This window comes from Lethenteron reissneri, unplaced genomic scaffold (assembly GCF_015708825.2).
Source record: "Lethenteron reissneri isolate LAM-NWPU_2019-01 unplaced genomic scaffold, ASM1570882v1 scaffold_140, whole genome shotgun sequence".
In the NCBI taxonomy this organism is placed as follows: domain Eukaryota; kingdom Metazoa; phylum Chordata; class Hyperoartia; order Petromyzontiformes; family Petromyzontidae; genus Lethenteron; species Lethenteron reissneri.
In genome coordinates, this window is record NW_026891113.1 from 44900 (window position 1) to 65542 (window position 20643).

The 20643-nt window shown below is 42.8% G+C and overlaps 2 pseudogenes; one reads left to right on the forward strand and one right to left on the reverse strand.

Annotated features, from left to right (window-relative positions):
* Positions 1 to 335: 335 nt before the first annotated feature.
* LOC133362195 (uncharacterized) overlaps positions 336 to 20643 on the reverse strand; it is a 426135-nt pseudogene continuing 405827 nt past the window's right edge.
* LOC133362190 (zinc finger protein 208-like) overlaps positions 13510 to 20643 on the forward strand; it is a 43057-nt pseudogene continuing 35923 nt past the window's right edge.

Sequence of the window (20643 nt, forward strand, 5' to 3'; positions counted from 1 at the left end):
CAGGGCAACAGTTAACAGATGTACTCAATACGTTAGAGTCTTCAGCCACTCCACTACATCCAGCCATCTCTTCATATCCAACTTCATGGGGTCGAAAGTGTAATTTCCTTTAGAACTCATTGCATCACTTTCGAATTCAGCTTTTTATTCCTGATGACTCGTGAAGTGTTTTCTAACCGTGAAAATGCTTCAAACACACAGAGCAATCAAACATATTTGTTCAAATGATCACACTATACTTGGAGTACTGCTGCAAATCACTGATTCAAAAAGAGTTGTACGTTATTAATTGATCTTACAGAGATACAAACATGAACGTTCCAGGAATTCAACAGCTAAAAGAAGTGCTCAAAACTTTGATTTTCCAGCCACTCCAGCAGCCATTTTTGAGTATCCAACTGCATGGCGTCGAAAGTGGAATTGTCTTCAGCGCTGATTGCATCCACTACATCTAGCCATCTCTCAGGATCCAACTGCATGAGATCGAAAGAGGAATTGTTGTCAGGACTCATGACATCCACTACATCTAGGCATCTCTCAGGATCCACCTGCCTCGGTTCAAAAGATGAATTTTTTTCAGGACTCATTGCAGTACTTTGCATCTTACTTTTTGATATCACTTCATCATCATTGCGCATCTTCTGATGCTTGTTTTGGAGTGATGGCCGTGAACATGTCTTCTCCCTCGGAGAGCAAATGAATGGCTTTTCCCCCGAGTGTGTTTTCTGGTGCCTGCGAAGAGCTGACTTCCATGCAAATGCCTTCCCACACGCAGAGCATTTGAATGGCTTCTCGCCCGTGTGTGTCTTCTGGTGACTGTGAAGATTTGATTTCTCTGCAAATGCCTTCCCACACACAGAGCACTTGAATGGCTTCTCGCCCGTGTGTGTTTTCTGGTGAGTGTTAAGATGTGATTTCTGTGAAAATGTCTTCCCACAAACAGAGCACTTGAATGGCTTCTCACCCGTGTGTGTCTTCTGGTGAGTGTTAAGATTTGATTCCAGTGAAAATGCCTTCCCACAAACAGAGCACTTGAATGGCTTCTCACCCGTATGTGTCTTCTGGTGAGTGTTAAGATTTGATTTCAGTGAAAATGCCTTCCCACACACAAAGCAATTGAACAGCTTCTCGCCCGTGTGTGCGTGGCGCTGTGGAGAGTTCATCTGCTCCATGTGACTGATTCTTCAGAGCAGAGTAACAGTCTCGGTTGTTGTTGATAGTTAAAGGCACCCTCTACGCTGCGTGGATGTCTAAATAAAATCCACACAAGCAAACTCTCACTAACGTCTAACCTACACACAGTAACGTCTCGTAAGTCGGGCTACACGCGACTACCAGTTGTATCCACTAACGAAGACACTTACTTGTTGATGCACGGCGTGTCGATGTCCCTGTAACCCGTCTGAAGAGATCGCCACGAACTCTCCCAGTCGCCAGGCAATCGTGCTCGCCAGGCTGGGTCTCGCAGGAGAAGGGTAATCTGCAGAGCGAGGAGTTGCGCGTCTATCCTCAGCGAAATCCCTCTCGAAATGGTCTTGAGGTCTGATTTTAAGCCCCTTATAACTCCCCTCTAGCATTCAAATCCTTTGTTCTCGTCTTGGATTATCATAGACTTTGCATTCAATTGTTTATTTTTACATTAACAATTCGCATATGTAGCAACATAGCTTAACTAATTAAACTTTAATATGTATGTACATCCCACTGTTTGAATAATTACATACATCTACATGCATCATTCCTTGTTTATTCTTAATTTATTCACCCGCAATGTCATAAACTTTACATTTTATTGTTATGTTTTTTAAATTTACAATCTGCATTTCTAGTTTAAGGGTACGGGTAAGGAATCAAAACCCGTTTTCGACCTCTGAGTGGAACGCACTACTTATTATATTATAGCCTCGTGTGCAAAGAATTGAGGGGTAAAGTGGTAATGAATGCGGCACCACAACAGGGAACTACAGGGATGAGACTCCCCGCTCGTGGTGCTAAATTAATGAAAACAGCGCCACTGAGCGGACAGAGCCCCGCCCCTACAGCTCGTGCGTGTGACGTCATGAGTGTGACGTCATGAGTGTGATCAGCGGACAGCCACGATGCTGCCAGGTGAGGGTAAACTTGTGTGCTGGAGATGCTTCACCTGAAACTCGCCTCCACGCGTGTTCGCTATGAACATTGTAGCAATAAGGGACGATTAGTCATCTTTAACATGTCAGGTCTTTATTGTTCTGCAAGAAAATTAACCTTCTTGGTTCTTTCGGTAAAGTCACGAAGAAGGGAAATAATAAAATAATAAAAATAAAACATAATACAATTATTTTATTACGTTTTGTTTTCTGCTTCATCTTCTTGGCTCTTTCGGTAAAGTCACGTAGAAGGGAAATAATAAAAGAATGTTATGAATTAATTTTATTCTGTTTTAAATGATTATTTTATTATATAATAAAAAATAAAACATAATAAAATTACGTTATAAAATGTTTGTATTGTTTTGTTTTTATTATTATTATTTTTTATTCCCCTTCTTCAATAAGGGACGATTATTCATCTTTAACATGTCAGGTCTTTATTGTTCTGCAAGTAAATTAACCTTCTTGGTAAAATAATAAAAATAAAACATAATACAATTATTTTATTACGTTTTATTTTCTTCTTCATCTTCTTGGTTCTTTCGGTAAAGTCACGTAGAAGGGAAATAATAAAAGAATGTTATGAATTAATTTTATTCAGTTTTAAATTATTATTTTATTATTAAATAAAAAATAAAACATAATAAAATTACGTTATAAAATTTTTGTATTGTTTTATTTTTATTATTATTTTTTTATTTCCCTTCTTCAATAAGGGACGATTAGTTATCTTTAACATGTCAGGTCTTTATTGTTCTGCAAGTAAATTAACGTAAAAACTCGTAGAAACACATGCACACTCGTGTGTGAATGCACACCGCTGTATAGACAGTCGTGTTTATAAGCACACTTGTGTGTGTATGTCTACTCGTCCGTCTTTTTCTAAGGAAGGATATGGTTGAAATAACGTACGATCAGTCATCTTTAAAAACAATTCGGGTCTTTATTAATCTGCAAGAAAATTCACGTTAACACTCGTATCGAAATCTTTATTAATACGCATGCTCAAACAGGAAGGAACTGGGCAAATTATTTCCCAATAGGAATTCAACAGTTAAAACATATTCTTAAAATTCAACACGTGAACGTCGATTTCCCCATTGACGTCCTTTTCGACTGAAGCCATTCGTCCAGAAGTCCAAGCCATCAAACACAAGAACAACGAACGTGCAATCCACGCACACTCTGAAACCTATTACTTTAAGTTATTTATTTATTACACAATGATAAAAAAAATGTTTAAAATATAGAGCAAAGTTGTGATCACAGTATTTCTCCAACTTTAGCTCAACAAAACCACTTAACCACGAGAAATTGAACCACCACACAACCACTGCGCTTCACAACACATCAACAAGTAGTCCGATAGGACTACAAAGCACCACCTTAGCGTGACGAAGTCTGGAATAAACAAGACAGCACGCACACATGATTTGCTGTAAGAAGATTACAACACATGCCACCTTCTAGCATAAGCACCAGCCATTTAGCAGCCCCGATGATCCAACTACCAGACGAAGCAATGTATCTTTCGAAGTATAAAATTGTTGCCATCCTGAAATAAGTGAACACTTCTGGAACTTAACAGGAAGACTTTCAACTGAACACATTATAGAGCATTCACAACATCACTCTAGCTTAACAGATGTATTCAATACGTTTGAGTCTTCAACCACTCCACTACATCCAGCCATCTCTCCGGATCCAACTTCACTCTGCGTTTTACTTTTATATTTCACTTCCCTATCATTGCGGATTCTCTGATGCTTGTTTCGGTGTGATGACTGTGAACATGTCCTCTCCCTCGTAGAGCAATTAAATGGCGTCTCGCCCGAGTGTGTTTTCTGGTGACTGTGAAGATTTTATTTCCGTGAAAATGCCTTCCCGCACATAGCGCAATTGAATGACTTCTCGTTCGTGTGTGTTTTCTGGTGTCTGTTTAGATGTGATTTCTCCGCAAATGCCTTCCCACAAACAGAGCAACTGAATGGCTTCTCGCTCGTGTGTGTTTTCTGGTGTCTGTTAAGATGTGATTTATGTGAAAATGCCTTCCCACACGCAGAGCATTTGAATGGCTTCTCGCCCGTGTGTGTCTTCTGGTGATCGTTAAGATGGGATTTCCGTGAAAATGCCTTCCCACACACAGAGCAATTGAACGGCTTCTCGCCCGCGTGTGTTTTATGGTGTCTGTTAAGATGGGATTTCCGTGAAAATGCCTTCCCACACACAGAGCAACTGAACGGCTTCTCGCCCGCGTGTGTTTTATGGTGTCTGTTAAGATGGGATTTCCGTGAAAATGCCTTCCCACACACAGAGCAATTGAACGGCTTCTCGCCCGTGTGTGCGTGGCGATGTGGATAGTTTATCTGCTCCATGTGACTGATTCTTCAGAGCAGAGTAACAGTCGCGGGTGTTGTTGAGAGTTAAAGGCACCCTCTAAGCTGCGTGGATGTCTGTCTCAAATCGCCAAAAAGCAAACTCTCACTAACGTCTAACCTACACACAGTAACGTCTCGTAAGTCGGGCTACACGCGACTACCAGTTTTATCCACTAACGAAGACACTTACTTGTTGATGCACGGCGTGTCGATGTCCCTGTAACCCGTCTGAAGAGATCGCCACGAACTCTCCCAGTCGCCAGGCAATCGGGCTCGCCAGGCTGGGTCTCGCAGGAGAAGGGTAATCTGCAGAGCGAGGAGTTGCGCGTCTATCCTCAGTGAAATCCCTCTCGAAATGGTCTTGAGGTCTGAATTTAAGCCCCTTATAACTCCCCTCTAGCATTCAAATCCTTTGTTCTCGTCTTGGATTATCATAGACTTTGCATTCAATTGTTAATTTTTACATTAACAATCCGCATATTAATCAACATAGCTTAACTAATTAAACTTTAATATGTATGTACATCCCACTGTTTGAATAATTACATACATCTACATGCATAATTCCTTTATTCTTAATTTATTCACCCGCAATGTCATAAACTTTACATTTTATTGTTATGTTTTTTAAATTTACAATCTGCATTTCTAGTTTAAGGGTACGGGTAAGGAATCAAAACCCGTTTTCGACCTCTGAGTGGAACGCACTACTTATTATATTATAGCCTCGTGTGCAAAGAATTGAGGGGTAAAGTGGTAATGAATGCGGCACCACAACAGGGAACTACAGGGATGAGACTCCCCGCTCGTGGTGCTAAATTAATGAAAACAGCGCCACTGAGCGGACAGAGCCCCGCCCCTACAGCTCGTGCGTGTGACGTCATGAGTGTGACGTCACGAGTGTGATCAGCGGACAGCCACGATGCTGCCAGGTGAGGGTCAACTTGTGTGCTGGAGATGCTTCACCTGAAACTCGCCTCCACACGTGTTCGCTATGAACATTGTAGCACTAAGGGACGATTAGTCATCTTTAACACGTCAGGTCTTTATTGTTCTGCAAGTAAATGAACCTTCTTGGTTCATTCGGTAAAGTCACGAAGAAGGGAACTAATAAAATAATAAAAATAAAACATAATACAATTATTTTATTATGTTTTATTTTCTTCTTCATCTTATTGGTTCTTTCTGTAAAGTCACGTAGAAGGGAAATAATAAAATAATAAAATCATGTTTATAAAGTTATTTTATTCTGTTGAATTTTTTTATTATTATTTAATAAAAATAAAACATAATAAAAATAATTTTATAAAAAAATGTAATTTTTTATTTTTATTATTTTATTATTTCCCTTCTTCAATAAGGGACGATTAGTCATCTTTAACATATCAGGTTTTTATTGTTCTGCAAGTAAATTAAAGTTAAAACTCGTAGAGACACATGCACACTCGTGTGTGAATGCACACCGCTGTTTCGACAGTAGTGTTTATAAGCACACTTGTGTGTGTGTGTCTACTCGTCCGTGTTTTTTCAAAGGAAGGATATGGTTGAAATAACGTACGATCAGTCATCTTTAAAAACAATTCGGGTCTTTATTAATCTGCAAGAAAATTCACGTTAATACTCGTATCAAAATCTTTATTAATACGCATGCTCAAACAGGAAGGGACTAGGCAAATAATTTCCCAATTTCAACAGTTAAAACATATTCTTAAAATCTAACACGTGAACGTCGATTTCCCCATTGACGTCCTTTTCGACTGAAGCCATTCGTCCAGAAGTCCAAGCCATCAAACACAAGAACAACGAACGTGCAATCCACGCACACTCTGAAACCTATACTTTAAGTTATTTTATTTATTACACAATGATAAAAAAAAGAACATGTTTAAAATATAGAGCAAAGTTGTGATCACAGTATTTCTCCAACTTTGGCTCAACAAAACCACTTAACCACGAGAGTAAAATTAGAAATTGAACCACCACACAACCACTGCGCTTCACACCACATCAACAAGTAGTCCGATAGGACTACAAAGCACCACCTTAACGTGACGAAGTCTAGAATAAACTTTAACACGCAATTAGCTGTGAGAAGATGACATGGCACCTTCTACCATAAACACCACACATTTACCAGTCCCGATGATACAACCACCAGACGAAGCAACGCATCTATAGAAGTATAACTTTGTTGTCATCCTGAAATAAGTGAACACTTCTGGAACTTAAAAGGAAGGCTTTCATCTGAACACATTATAGAGCATTCACAACATTAGTCTAGCTTGGTGTACTGTAAATTATGGAATTAATAATTCGTACCTTATTAACTGATCTAACAGAGACACAAAATGCACATTCCAGGACTTCAAGAGTTAACAGAAGTTCTCAAAACTTTGACTCTCCAGCCATTCCAGCAGCCATTTCTCAGTGTCCACCTGCATGGGGTCGAAAGAGGAATTGTCGGCAGGGCTCATTACATCCAGCAACCTCTCAGGATCCAACTGCATGAGGTCGAAAAAGGAATTGTTGTCAGGACTCATGACACCCACTACATCTAGGCATCTCTCAGGATCCACCTGTATAGGATCAAAAGATGCATTTTTTTCAGGACTCATTGCAGCACTTTGCATTACACCTTTTGATTTCACTTCTCTATCATTGCGGATCTTCTGATGCTTGTTTCGGGGTGATGACCGTGAAAATGTCCTCTCCCTCGTAGAGTAATTGAATGGCTTCTCGCCCGAGTGTGTTTTCTGGTGACTGTGAATATTTTATTTCCGTGGAAATGCCTTCCCGCACACAGCGCAATTGAATGGCTTGTCGTCCGTGTGTGTTTTCTGGTGTCTGTTACGATGTTGTTTACGTGAAAATGCCTTCCCACAAACAGAGCAATTGAACGGCTTCTGGCCCGTGTGTGCGTGGCGCTGTGGAGAGTTTATCTGCTCCATGTGACTGATTCTTCAGAGCAGAGTAACAGTCGCGGGTGTTGTTGAGAGTTAAAGGCACCCTCTAAGCTGCGTGGATGTCTGGCTCAAATCGCCAAGAAGCAAACTTTCACTACCGTCTAATCAAGACACAGTAACATCTCGTAAGTCGGGCTACACGCGACTACCAGTTTTATCCACTAACGAAGACACTTACTTGTTGATGCACGGCGTGTCGATGTCCCTGTAACCCTTCTGAAGAGATCGCCACGAACTCTCCCAGTCGCCACGCAATCGGGCTCGCCAGACTGGGTCTCGCAAGAGAAGGGTAATCTGCAGAGCGAGGAGTTGCGCGTCTATCCTCGGCGAAATCCCTCTCGAAATGGTCTTGAGGTCTGATTTTAAGCCCCTTCTAACTCCCCTCTAGCATTCAAATCCTTTGTTCTCGTCTTGGATTATCATATACTTTGCATTCAATTGTTAATTTTTACATTAACAATCCGCATATGTAGCAACATAGCTTAGCTAATCCGGCCATTGTTATTTAACCTTAATACATATGCATATCTCACTGCATAATTGTACGCTTCCGTTTAAATAAAGTTCTACATATCCATGCATAATTCTGTGCTTCGTGTTATTTTGCCAATATTCACCAGACAATGTCCTTTAAACTGATGCAAGTTTAGAGGATTTAACATCGACATAGAGTCTGAAGTATCAAAATGCTGATGTCCAGTTCGATTTCGACTAAGAGGTGCAAATGTATACTGTACTGACTTTGTTTTATAAAATATATTTAAGTATTTGTGTTGATATGAGCGCGTCAGTAAATCAAGGTGATTTGTTTAATTTAATTCACGACAATTATTACGATTGCGGTCATACACTTTTATTGATAATCGAAATGGTATCGCTTGTAAGCGTGTGTGAGCAATGTCTTTCTCCAACTTTAGCTCAACAAGACCACTTAACAACGAGAGTAAAATTACGAATTGAAACACCTCACAACCAATGCGCATCACACCACATCAACAAGTAATCCTATAGGACTACGAAGCACCACCTTAACGTGACAACGTTTGGAATAAACAAGACAGCACGCTCACATCATTTGCTGTGCAATAATTACAACACATGCCACCTTCTAGCATAAGCACCAGCCATTACAGCAGGGAACTGTAGCCATGTGTATGTACATGGTTGTGTACTTCTCTGTGGGTACATTCGTGAGCATGTGCACTCGTGTGTGTATTTACACTCGTTCATGGACACGTGTGGGTCTGTACACGTGTGTATGTACAATCGTGTGTGCTCGCAAATTTGTGTGTTGAAACGCAATCCCTGAGCATGCACTCTGCTGTATACGTGCACATGTGTTTATGTACATTGCTGTGTGCAATTACACTGTGCATGTATCTACACCCCGATGCATTTACACTCATTTGTGCATCTATACATATGTGTTGTATGTATAGATGCACAAATGGGTGTACGCACTCGTGTATGCATGTGCACCCGTGTGTGTATGTACAAAGCGGTGTGTATGCACATTCGTGCATTTTCCTACAGCACTGTGTATGTCCACTCGTGTGTGGGTGTGTGTACAAGGGAGTGTATATGTGGGGAGCGGTGGTGTAGGGGTTAGCGCGCTGCGCTATGAACCCGGCTACACGGGTTCGATTCCCGCTCACGGCCAACACCAGTGACGATTGTCTGAACCGGTCCCGGGCCTCCCCTAGGTCGACTCAGCCTCAAATGAGTACCTGGTGCGGTGTGTAAACATTGCCACGAGGGAGACAAAGGCGGTCGGGCGTGGTGCTGGCCACCCACCCCTTCGTGTACCGTTGCGGCCTTCATAGGTGCTGGCTAACAGCACTTGCCCCTACAGTCTGTTAAGGCTATACGGGGGATCTTTATCTTTGTGTGTACAAAGCGGGGTGGATGCACATTCGTGCATTTTTCTCCACAGCTGTGTATGTCAACTCGTGTGTGGGTGTGTGTACAAGGGAGTGTATATGTGTACTCGTGTAAGTATGTGTAGTGGAACACACAACTTATTTTCACATCGTGTCGTACCAATAATTGAGGGGCAACGTGGTGATGAATGCGGCACCACAACAGGGAACTACAGGGATGAGACTCCCCGCTCGTGGTGCTAAATTAATGAAAACAGCGCCACTGAGCGGACAGAGCCCCGCCCCTACAGCTCGTGCGTGTGACGTCATGAGTGTGACGTCATGAGTGTGATCAGCGGACAGCCACGATGCTGCCAGGTGAGGGTCAACTTGTGTGCTGGAGATGCTTCACCTGAAACTCGCCTCCACGCGTGTTCGCTATGAACATTGTAGCAATAACGGGCGATTAGTCATCTTTAACATGTCAGGTCTTTATTGTTCTGCAAGTAAATGAACCTTCTTGGTTCTTTCGGTAAAGTCACGAAGAAGGGATATAATAAAAGAATGAAAATAAAACATAATACAATTATTTTATTATGTTTTATTTTCTTCTTCATCTTCTTGGTTCTTTCGGTAAAGTCACGTAGAAGGGAAATAATAAAATAATAAAACATAACAAAATAATTTTATGAAGTAATTTGATTCAGTAAAATTTTTAATATTTTATTATTTAATTAAAATAAAACATAATAAAGTTATTTTATTAAAAAAATTATTGCTTTATTTGTATTATTTTATTATTTCCCTTCTTCAATAAGGTACGATTAGTCATCTTTAACATGTCAGGTCTTTATTGTTCTGCAAGAAAATTAAAGTTAAAACGCGTAGAAACACATGCACACTCGTGTGTGAATGCACACCGCTGTATAGACAGTCGTGTTTATAAGCACACTTGTGTGTGTATGTCTAAATTACTTCCTAAAATTATTTTATTATATTTTATTATTACGTGACTTTTACCGAAAGAACCAAGAAGGTGAAGAAGAAAACAAAACATAATAAAATAATTGTATTATGTTTTATTTTTTTATTATTTCCCTTCTTCGTGACTTTACCGAAAGAACCAAGAAGGTTAATTTACTTGCAGAACAATAAAAACCTGACATGTTAAAGATGACTAATCGTCCCTTATTGCTACAATGTCCATAGCGAACACGTGTGGAGGCGAGCTTCAGGTGAAGCATCTCCAGCACACAAGTTGACCCTTTTTTTTGGCTAGTCCCGTGTGTGTTTGTTGTGTGAGGTGTCTTGATAGCAGTCGTTCTCCACTGTAGTCCTGGCATCTGCTGCTCAGATTCCTTCCACAGCTGTGGTCCCAGTGGCACCGTCTCTCCGGGGGGAACCATGTGGTGTGTGTGTGTGACGTGTATCACGGGGTGTGTGGGTGTGTGCCTGGGATGTGTCACGGGGTGGGTGGGTAGTCTGGTGATAGTGGTCATGGTTGGCAGCGATCCACGACCACAACAACCACCCCTACTGTGTGGTGGACATGCCACCACAAAGCAGCACGCGGCGGAGGAGTGAGGTGATCGCTCTCGCCACGCGAGCAAGGCCCCCTCGCTTCCTCTTCTTTCCCTGCATCAACAACAACAACAATAACCGCCATTCGCCACTAAGTGGCGGTGACGTCACCACGACGCTTGTTTTATTTTAATTAAATAATAAAATATTAATTTTAAAACTGAATAAAATAACTTTATTAAATTATTATGTTTTTATTATTATTTTATTATTGCCCTTCTACCTGACTTTACCGAAAGAACCAAGAAGGTTAATTTACTTGCAGAACAATAACGACCTGACATGTTAAAGATGACTAATCGTCCCTTATTGCTACAATGTTCATAGCGAACACGTGTGGAGGCGAGTTTCAGGTGAAGCATCTCCAGCACACAAGTTGACCCTCACCTGGCAGCATCGTGGCTGTCCGCTGATCACACTCATGACGTCACACTCATGACGTCACACGCACGAGCTGTAGGGGCGGGGCTCTGTCTGCTCAGTGGCGCTGTTTTCATTAATTTAGCACCACGAGCGGGGAGTCTCATCCCTGTAGTTCCCTGTTGTGGTGCCGCATTCATCACCACGTTGCCCCTCAATTCTTTGTACGACACAATATGAAAATAAGTTGTGTGTTCCACTACACATACTTACACGGGTACACACACCCACACACGAGTGGACATACACAGTGCTGTAGGAAAATGCACGAATGTGCATACACACCGCTTTGTACATAAACACACGGGTGCACATGCATACACGAGTGCGTACACCCATTTGTGCATCTATACATACAACACATATGTATAGATGCACAAATGAGTGTAAATGCATCGGGGTGTAGATACATGCACAGTGTAATTGCACACAGCAATGTACATAAACACATGTGCACGTATACAGCAGAGTGCATGCTCAGGGATTGCGTTTCAACACACACAAATTTGCGAGCACACACGATTGTACATACACACGTGTACAGACCCACACGTGTCCATGAACGAGTGTAAATACACACACGAGTGCACATGCTCACGAATGTACCCACAGAGAAGTACACAACCATGTACATACACATGGCTACAGTTCCCTGCTGTAATGGCTGGTGCTTATGCTAGAAGGTGGCATGTCTTCTTGGTTCTTTCGGTAAAGTCACGTAGAAGGGAAGTAATAAAATAATAAAAATAAAACATAATAAAACAATTCTCACGACGTTTCGGCCACAACGCAAGCAGCCGTCCTCAGGTGAAAACCAGGTCCGTCGAGGCGACAGAGTCTGACGGACCTGGTTTTCACCTGAGGACGGCTGCTTGCGTTGTGGCCGAAACGTCGTGCGAATTGTTTTATTATGTTTTATTTTTATTATTTTATTACTTCCCTTCTACGTGACTTTACCGAAAGAACCAAGAAGATGAATCCCTGCAGTCACGAAAGCTTTAAATCGAAAAAAAAGGTGGCATGTGTTGTAATTATTGCACAGCAAATGATGTGAGCGTGCTGTCTTGTTGATTCCAAACTTTGTCACGTTAAGGTGGTGCTTCGTAGTCCTATCGGATAACTTGTTGATGTGGTGTAATGCGCATTGGTTGTGAGGTGTTTCAATTCCTGATTTTACTCTCGTTGTTGAGTGGTCTTGTTGAGCTAAAGTTGGAGAAAGACATTGCTCACACACGCTTACAAGCGATACCATTTCGATTATCAATAAAAGTGTATGACAGCAATCGTAATAATTGTCGTGAATTAAATTAAACAAATCACCTTGATTTACTGACGCGCTAATATCAACACAAATACTTAAATATTTTTTTTATAAAACAAAGTCAGTACAGTATACATTTGCACATCTTAGTCCAAATCGAACTGGACATCAGCATTTTGATACTTCAGACTCTATGTCGATGTTAAATCCTCCAAACTTGCATCAGTTTAAAGGACATTGTCAGGTGAATATTGGCAAATTAACACGAAGCACGGAATAATGCATGGATATGTAGATCTTTATTTAAACGGAAGCGTACAATTATGTAGTGAGATATGCATATGTATTCAAGTTAAATTACAATGGCCGGATTAGCTAAGCTATGTTGCTACATATGCGGATTGTTAATGTAAAAATTAACAATTGAATGCAAAGTCTATGATAATTCAAGACGAGAACAAAGGATTTGAATGCTAGAGGGGAGTTATAAGGGGCTTAAAATCAGACCTCAAGATCATTTCGAGAGGGATTTCACAGAGGATAGACGCGCAACTCCACGCTCTGCAGATTACCCTTCTCCTGCGAGACCCAGCCTGGCGAGCCCGATTGCCTGGCGACTGGGAGAGTTCGTGGCGATCACTTCAGACGGGTTACAGGGACATCGACACGCCGTGCATCAACAAGTAAGTGTCTTCGTTAGTGGATACAACTGGTAGTCGCGTGTAGCCCGACTTACGAGACGTTACTGTGTGTCGGTTAGACGTTAGTGAGAGTTTGCTTTTTGGCGATTTGAGACAGACATCCACGCAGCTTAGAGGGTGCCTTTAACTCTCAACAACACCCGCGACTGTTACTCTGCTCTGAAGAATCAGTCACATGGAGCAGATAAACTATCCACATCGCCACGCACACACGGGCGAGAAGCCGTTCAATTGCTCTGTGTGTGGGAAGGCATTTTCACGGAAATCCCATCTTAACAGACACCATAAAACACACGCGGGCGAGAAGCCGTTCAGTTGCTCTGTGTGTGGGAAGGCATTTTCACGGAAATCCCATCTTAACAGACACCATAAAATACACGCGGGCGAGAAGCCGTTCAATTGCTCTGTGTGTGGGAAGGCATTTTCACGGAAATCGAATCTTAACGATCACCAGAAGACACACACGGGCGAGAAGCCATTCAAATGCTCTGCGTGTGGGAAGGCATTTTCACATAAATCACATCTTAACAGACACCAGAAAACACACTCGGGTGAGAAGCCATTCAGTTGCTCTGTTTGTGGGAAGGCATTTGCGGAGAAATCACATCTAAAGAGACACCAGAAAACACACACGAACGAGAAGCCATTCAATTGCGCTGTGTGCGGGAAGGCATTTTCACGGAAATAAAATCTTCAGTCACAAGAAAACACACTCGGGCTAGAAGCCATTTCATTGCTCTACGAGGGAGAGGACATGTTCACGGCCATCACCCCGAAACAAGCACCAGAAGATCCGCAATGATAGGGAAGTGAAATCAAAATGTAGAATTCAAAGTGCTGCAATGAGTCCTGAAAAAATGCATCTTTCGAACCTATGCAGGTGGATCCTGAAAGATGGCGAGATGTAGTGGATGTAATCAGCGCTGACGACAATTCCTCTTTCGACCCCATGAAGTTGGATCCGGAGAGATGGCTGGATGTAGTGGAGTGGCTGAAGACGTATTGAGTACATCTGTTAACTGTTGCCCTGTGTATATTCGTGTCTCTTAGATATATTTTTTCAGTGATTTCCAGTACTCCGAGCTAGAGTGATGTTGTGAATGGTCTATACTGTGTTCAGATGAACGTATTCCTTTTAATTTCCAGAAGTGTTCACTTATTTCAGGATGACAACAATGTTATACTTCTATAGATGCGTTGCTTCGTCTGATGGTTGTATCATCGGGACTGGTAAATGTTTGGTGTTTATGGTAGAAGGTGCCATGTCATCCTCTCACAGCTAATTGAGTGTTAAAGTTTATTCTAGACTTCGTCACGTTAAGGTGGTGCTTTGTAGTCCTATCGGACTACTTGTTGATGTGGTGTGATGCGCAGTGGTTGTGTGGTGGTTCAATTTCTAATTTTACTCTCGTGGTTAAGTGGTTTTGTTGATTTAAAGTTGGAGAAATACTGTGATCACAACTTTGCTCAATATTTTAAACATGTTCTTTAATTTTTTTATCATTGTGTAATAAATAAAATAACTTAAAGTATAGGTTTCAGAGTGTGCGTGGATTGCACGTTCGTTGTTCTTGTGTTTGATGGCTTGGACTTCTGGACGAATGGCTTCAGTCGAAAAGAACGTCAATGGGGAAATCGACGTTCACGTGTTAGATTTTAAGAATATGTTTTAACTGTTGAAATTGGGAAATAATTTTCCCAGTTCCTACCTGTTTGAGCATACCTATTAATAAAGATTTCGATACGAGTGTTAACATGAATTTTCTTGCAGATTAATAAAGACCTGAATTGTTTTTAAAGATGACTGATCGTACGTTATTTCAACCATATCCTTCCTTAGAAAAACACGGACGAGTAGACATACACACACAAGTGTGCTTATAAACACGACTGTCTATACAGCGGTGTGCATTCACACACGAGTGTGCATGTGTTTCTACGAGTTTTAGCTTTTATTTACTTGCAGAACAATAAAGACCTGACATGTTAAAGATGACAAATCGTCCCTTATTGAAGAAGGGAAATAATAAAATAATAAAATTAAAACAATTTTTTGAAATAAAATAATTTTATTATCTTTTATTTTAATCAAATAATAAAATAATAAATTTTAAACAAAATAAAATTACTTCCTAAAATTATTTTATTATATTTTATTATTACGTGACTTTTACCGAAAGAACCAAGAAGGTGAAGAAGAAAACAAAACATAATAAAATAATTGTATTATGTTTTATTTTTTTATTATTTCCCTTCTTCGTGACTTTACCGAAAGAACCAAGAAGGTTAATTTACTTGCAGAACAATAACGACCTGACATGTTAAAGATGACTAATCGTCCCTTATTGCTACAATGTTCATAGCGAACACGTGTGGAGGCGAGTTTCAGGTGAAGCATCTCCAGCACACAAGTTTACCCTTTTTTTTGGCTAGTCCCGTGTGTGTTTGTTGTGTGAGGTGTCTTGATAGCAGTCGTTCTCCACTGTAGTCCTGGCATCTGCTGCTCAGATTCCTTCCACAGCTGTGGTCCCAGTGGCACCGTCTCTCCGGGGGGGAACCATGTGGTGTGTGTGTGTGACGTGTATCACGGGGTGTGTGGGTGTGTGCCTGGGATGTGTAACGGGGTGGGTGGGTAGTCTGGTGATAGTGGTCATGGTTGGCAGCGATCCACGACCACAACAACCACCCCTACTGTGTGGTGGACATGCCACCACAAAGCAGCACGCGGCGGAGGAGTGAGGTGATCGCTCTCGCCACGCGAGCAAGGCCCCCTCGCTTCCTCTTCTTTCCCTGCATCAACAACAACAATAACCGCCATTCGCCACTAAGTGGCGGTGACGTCACCACGACGCTTGTGCCAGGCCAAGTGCACCTTGAGGCTACCACGTGAAGTGTCGAACGCCCGCTGGCAGGAGGTCACGGGGCAGACCCAGCAGGTGCCACGGGTCGACTGACCGAGATTACCGAGATGACTGGCTGATGCACCACCTGTGCCCCCTACTGTGCCAACTTGCTGTGCTTTAGCCACCCGGCGCTCCGCTCGTTGTTGTGAGCGTCGCTCCTCCGCCCTCCGTTGTTGTTGGAGGGCGACTGCCTCCAACTGCCCAGTAGCGTCCTTCACGAGCCTGCATCACCACCTCCACCACCTGCACCTCCTCCACCTCCTCCTTTGTCTCGTCCTCCATCTCTTCCGTCGTGAGAATTATTTTATTATGTTTTATTTTTATTATTTTATTACTTCCCTTCTACGTGACTGAAGATGAATCCCTGCAGTTTAGAGGACATTGTCGGGTGAATATTAGCAAATGCACAGGAAGCACGGAATTATGCATGGAGATGTATGTAATTATTCAAACAGAAGTGTACAATTACGCAGTAGGATGTACATACGTATTAAGGTTAAATTACAATGGCCAGATTCGCTAAGCTATGTTGCTACATATGCGGATTGTTAATGTAAAAATTAACAATTGAATGCAAAGTCTATGATAATCCAAGACGAGAACAAAGGATTTGAATGCTAGAGGGGAGTTATAAGGGGCTTAAAATCAGACCTCAAGACCATTTCGAGAGGGATTTCGCTGAGGATAGACGCTCGACTCCTCGCTCTGCAGATTACCCTTCTCCTGCAATACCCAGCCTGGCGAGCACGATTGCCTGGCGACTGGGAGAGTTCGTTGCGATCTCTACAGACGGGTTACAGGGACATCGACACGCCGTGCATCAACAAGTAAGTGTCTTCGTTAGTGGATAAAACTGGTAGTCGCGTGTAGCCCGACTCACGAGACGTTACCGTGTCCCGGTTAGACGTTAGTGAGAGTTTGCTTTTTGGCGATTTGAGGCAGACATCCACGCAGCTTAGAGAGTGCATTTAACTCTCAACAACACCCGCGACTGTTACTCTGCTCTGAAGAATCAGTCACATGGAGCAGATACTCTCTCCACAGCGCCACGCACAAACGGGCGAGAAGCCGTTCAATTGCTCTGCGTGTGGGAAAGGATTTTCACGGAAATCAAATCTTCACAGGCACCAGAAAACACACACGACCGAGAAGCCATTCAGGTGCTCTGTTTGTGGGAAGGCATTTGTGGAGAAATCAACTCTAAACAGTCACCAGAAAATACACTCGGGCGAGAAGCCATTCAAGTGCTCTGTTTGTGGGAAGGCATTTGCTCAGAAATCAACTCTGAACAGGCACCAGAAAAAACACTCGGGCGAGAAGCCATTCAAGTGCTCTGTTTGTGGGAAGGCATTTGCAAGGAAAATAATTCTTCAAAGTCACCAGAAAACACACACGGGCGAGAAGCCGTTCAATTGCTCTATTTGTGGAAAGGCATTTGGGGATAAATCAAATCATCACAGGCATCAGAAAACACACTCTGGTGAAAAGCGAATCAATTGCTCTCCGAGGGAGAGGACATGTTCACGGTCATCACCACGAAACAAGCATCAGATGATCCGCAATGATACTGAAGTGAAATCAAAAGGTGTAATGCAAAGTTCTGCAATGAGTCCTGAAAAAAATGCATCTTTTGATCCTATACAGGTGGATCCTGAGAGATGCCTAGATGTAGTGGATGTCATGAGTCCTGACAACAATTCCTTTTTCGACCTCATGCAGTTGGATCCTGAGAGGTTGCTGGATGTAATGAGCCCTGCCGACAATTCCTCTTTCGACCCCATGCAGGTGGATACTGAGAAATGGCTGCTGGAATGGCTGGAGAGTCAAAGTTGTGAGTACTTCTGTTAACTCTTGAAGTCCTGGAATGTGCATGTTTGTGTCTCTGTTAGATCAGTTAATAAGGTACGAAATATTATTTCCGTGATTTCCAGTACTCCGAGCTAGAGTGATAATTTGAACAAATATGTTTGATTGCTCTGTGTGTTTGAAGCATTTTCACGGTTAGAAAACACTTCACAAGTCATCAGGAAACAAAAGCTGAATTCGAAAGTGATGTAATGAATTCTAAAGGAAATTCCACTTTCGACCCCATGAAGTTGGATCCGGAGAGATGGCTGGATGTAGTGGAGTGGCTGAAGACTCAAACGTGTTCTTAAAAATGTTTTATCATTGTGTAATAAACAAAATAACTTAAAATAATTAGTTTCAGAGTATGCGTGGATTGCACGTTCGTTGTTCTTGTGTTTGATGGCTTGGACTTCTGGACGAATGGCTTCAGACGAAAAGGACGTCAATGGGGAAATCGACGTTTATTGTGAAGAGGGAGACCACGTTGGGTGGTCGCCGTGCCTCAGCCTGGTGGCTGAGGGGCTCATCGGACGGCGCCAGCCAGCGGGGCGAGGAGAGAGCAGAGTGCGCGGGGCGTGCAGGGGTTGCACGGAGCAGCAGAGAAGCTGCAGAGCTAGCGTAGGCTAGCACAGGGCGTGCGAGGTTGCACCAGAGCAGAGCAGCAGAGTAGCTGCAGAGCTAGCGGAGGCTAGCTAGCACAGGGCGTGTGAGGTTGCACGGAGCAGCAGAGTAGCTGCAGAGCTAGCGGGGGCTAGCTAGCACAGGGCGTGCGAGGTTGCAAGGAGCAGCAGAGTAGCTGCAGAGCTAGCGGAGGCTAGCTAGCACAGGGCGTGCGAGGTTGCACCAGAGCAGAGCAGCAGAGTAGCTGCAGAGCTAGCGGAGGCTAGCTAGCACAGGGCGTGCGAGGTTGCACCAGAGCGGAGCAGCAGAGTAGCTGCAGAGCGGAGCAGCAGGGGAGCTGCAGAGTGCGCGGGGCGCAAGGAGAGACGACGCTGGACCGAGGAGGAGGCCAGCGGGGTGAGCGGAAGACGAACACAAATAAAGGACCGACGGAGATCGACATCGTGTGACGGAGTCCTTTATTACACATACACAGCAGTGTACGTACACAGGGATTGCGTTTGACATCACAAATAAATGGTCGAACAAATGATTGTACATACCTATACACACATACACGCATGTACATATCCACATAAACAAGTGTAAATATACACGTGTACACACATTGCAGGGTGAATATTCGCAAATGAACGCGAATTATGAGGTGAGATGCACATATGTATTCAGGCTTAAGCTCAATAGCCAGATTAGCGAAGCTAATTGCTAGATATGCAAATTGGAAATTCCAAAAATAACAATTGAATGTAAAGTTCATAAAATTCAACGTCGGAAAACTTCATCTTTCATCAATGCAACACCATTCCAAACGACCCCAGCATTTGTGTGCTGGTGTCATTGACCCAATTCGATTGATACCTGTGACTTACAGCTGTCCACACCTTACGCCACGCTCCCACGTCCCCTTCATTCGTTTTTTTGTTAATCAGAAGAAAGCAATCCCTGTTGTTTGTCAATCCCCAGCCACGAGTAAAGTTTTGAAAAAATAACCCCCTTCCTTCATTGACGGTGTTGGACGGTAACGCTGTGGTGGATGTGAGAAATGTCCCGGAGGTAAGGCTCGTAGCCACCACAGCGTCCCACGAGGTCTTTGGACGGGTGCGAGGGGCTGGTAACACCTCAATAGTCAATGAAATTAGCAAAACAACTCGTATTCTTAGGTTTTTTCGGTAAGGTCACGTAGGTAAAACACATTAAAAAGTAAAATAAAATAAAAATCACGACGTTTCCGAGGCAACACAAGCTTCCGTCTTCAGGTGGTACCATCACAGCCAAGACAGCTGTATCAAAAAAAAAAAAACTCGTCGCAAATTTTAAACACGTGCAAAATATTGAACACATACACACTGGTGTATATACACACCGAAGGTCGTATGTTACAGACTAGAAGATGACGATTGTGTTTTTTGCTTAACGTTATTATAAACCACGCTTTCAAGCTAAACCATTCAGATGATTGTTCAAAGTTTATGACAGAAATTATAACAAAACAGACTCGTTTGCTAAAAGCACCATGCTCAACACGAGTGTCCTTAAATATGTTTATTAAACAGGTTCAGAATAGTATTAACTTGCACCTATTAGTCCAAGATGGGGCCGGCTAGTTTTTTTTGGCTAGTCCCGTGTGTGTTTGTTGTGTGAGGTGTCTTGATAGCAGTCGTTCTCCACTGTAGTCCTGGCATCTGCTGCTCAGATTCCTTCCACAGCTGTGGTCCCAGTGGCACCGTCTCTCCGGGGGGAACCATGTGGTGTGTGTGTGTGACGTGTATCACGAGGTGTGTGGGTGTGTGCCTGGGATGTGTCACGGGGTGGGTGGGTAGTCTGGTGATAGTGGTCATGGTTGGCAGCGATCCACGACCACAACAACCACCCCTACTGTGTGGTGGACATGCCACCACAAAGCAGCACGCGGCGGAGGAGTGAGGTGATCGCTCTCGCCACGCGAGCAAGGCCCCCTCGCTTCCTCTTCTTTCCCT